Source organism: Brassica oleracea, chromosome C6, assembly GCF_000695525.1.
Source record: "Brassica oleracea var. oleracea cultivar TO1000 chromosome C6, BOL, whole genome shotgun sequence".
In the NCBI taxonomy this organism is placed as follows: Eukaryota; Viridiplantae; Streptophyta; class Magnoliopsida; order Brassicales; family Brassicaceae; genus Brassica; species Brassica oleracea.
Window position 1 is genome coordinate 30,133,292 of NC_027753.1, and position 2,787 is coordinate 30,136,078.

At 35.4% G+C, this 2,787-nt stretch overlaps 1 pseudogene; it reads left to right on the forward strand.

Annotated features, from left to right (window-relative positions):
- LOC106299074 overlaps positions 1 to 2,787 on the forward strand; it is an 8,341-nt pseudogene continuing 5,554 nt past the window's right edge.

Consider the following 2,787-nt stretch of genomic DNA (forward strand, 5'->3'; position numbering starts at 1 on the left):
ATGAAACTTCGTGGACTCGTCTTGATCATTTTTCTATTAGCTGTGGTAAGTTGCAAAGCTAATGGGGAAATTACTTGCGAAGAGAACGAGCCATTCACATGTAATAACACTGCTCGTTTAAACAGTAAAGGCTTCCCAAAAGACTTCATCTTCGGCGTTGCATCGTCTGCTTACCAGGCATGTAACAAATCATCATACATGGTGCCACCACTTAAAAACACTTAACTTTAACGTTGCATGGTTGTTCCATTTCATTTCAGATCGAAGGTGGCAGAGGACGTGGTCTTAACGTGTGGGATGGCTTCACTCACCGATACCCAGGTATACCGTTTGCCCGGTATATATATGTATGTCCCTATACATTGATAGTAATGTATTTGGTTACTATCAGAGAAAGGAGGGCCCGATCTTGGGAATGGAGATACTACTTGCGAGTCATATACGAAATGGCAGGTTAATTCTCACAATATATATATACCCACTGAATTATATATGTTCTACGTGTGGATTAATGACATGCAATTGTATATGTAAACTGCAGAAAGATATAGACATTATGGACGAAATGAATGCTACTGGCTACAGATTCTCCTTTGCATGGTCAAGAATCATTCCAGGTATGTGCACATTGTCGATCAGTACTGTATACAAGTAGTGGTATATATTGATTGTAATTGTTTGGAAAATCAAATATATGTTATGTATACGTGAGCAGAAGGAAAGGTGAGTAGGGGAGTGAACAAAGGAGGGCTTAAATACTACCACAAACTCATAGATGGCGATCATCGCGAAGAATATCACGCCTTTCGTTACCCTTTACCATTGGGACATTCCTCAAACACTGCAAGATGAATATCAAGGTTTCTTGAACCGCCAAGTCATGTAAGCTGTTAGTTCCATGACATTAATCTTATGAAAAAAGATAAAAGAGAAAAAACATATATAGATTTGATCGCACATTAATGAAATGATTCTATGCTATGCACAGAGATGATTTTAGAGATTATGCGGATCTATGTTTCAAGGAATTTGGTGGAAAGGTGAAGAACTGGCTCACTCTCAACCAGCTGTACACAGTGCCTACGAGAGGCTATTCAACAGGAGCAGATGCACCCGGTCGATGTTCTCCCAAGGTTGATGAAAGATGTTACGGCGGAAACTCTTCAACAGAACCTTATATAGTTGCACATAACCAGCTTCTTGCTCATGCCGCGGTTGTCAATCTTTACAGAACAAAATATAGGGCGAGTACTTGTCCATTTTTCAAATAGGTGTAATCTAACTTATCTGATGATAATTTAACAATATCATCCTGTATATCGTGACCAACAGTTCCAAAGAGGGATAATCGGACCCGTGATGATAACTAGATGGTTTCTTCCATTTAATGAGACTGATAGAGCCAACATAGATGCAACTGAGAGGATGAAAGAATTCTTCTTCGGATGGTACGTCTACATATATGATCAAGGAAAACAACAATAAAATTTAAGCCATATTGTTTTTTTTTTTTTTTTGTATTTGGGAGGGGATGTGATTTATATTAGTTTTGATGGGAGAACTTGATTTCACAATTTTTGTGAAAAATTTGACTTTGTAGTTATTTTACGGTTTTCACGGTAAACCTGGTTTTAGGGTTTAAAAATATATCACTTAATAATCAAGTAGTTAATATAAATACTTACTTTTATTTTTGTATTCAAGGGTATTTAAGTATTTTGGATCTTTAGATGCAAATTTTCCATCAATTTTTTTCCATTTTTTCATCTTAAAACTTCTAGATTTTCTAGATGTTATCATACGCAATATTGTCTAAACTAACAACATACCAGCATTTACATCAAGATGCAACATCCAACATCAAAAAGAACGTAACATGGTCTTATATTATTACTATGTTGTGTACATATAAACTAATTAATGAATATATATGAATTGTATATGATCAGGTATATGGAGCCGCTAACAAGAGGTAGATACCCAGACATCATGAGGCGAATGGTAGGTAGTCGGCTTCCCAACTTCACTGAAGCAGAAGCCAGACTTGTTGCGGGTTCATATGATTTTCTTGGTCTAAACTATTATGTCGGTCAGTACGTACAGCCAGCTCCGAACCCACTCCCCGTTACATCGGAAAGATACACTGCCATGATGGACCCAGGGACAAGGCTCACATGTACCGTACCACTCTATTTTCACTTAGAAACAACATATAAATTTTATATATATATATAGATATCCTTTTCGATTATACTACATTTTGTGACCATCAAATATTTCATGCTTATGTTTGCAGCTGTAAATGCACGTGGTGAAAAAATTGGTCCACTGGTATGTATGCATGATCTACCCACCCGGATCTATTGTTTCTAGGGGTGGGCGTTCGGGTACCCATTCGGGTTCGGTTCGGATCTATTCGGGTTTTGGGTTTTCGGGTTTAAAGATTTCAGCCACATTCGGATATTTTTAAATTTCGGTTTGGGTTCGGTTCGGGTTCGGATAACCCATTTAAATTATTTTTAAAACTTTAATATTCATTATATGCTTAAAATTTCTCAAAATCTATAAAACAAAATAATATATTACATATAAATTTGTATAATATATGTCAAAATACCTAAAATTAACATATAAATTGGTTTGATTTGAATATTTGGATAGAAAATCAATAGACATTTCAAGATTTTGGTGTTTCGAATATATTTTAGCTATTTTAAACATTTACTTTTGACTATTTATGTATATTTTCAAGTATTTTAGACAACTTAAAAGTATCTTATATATTTT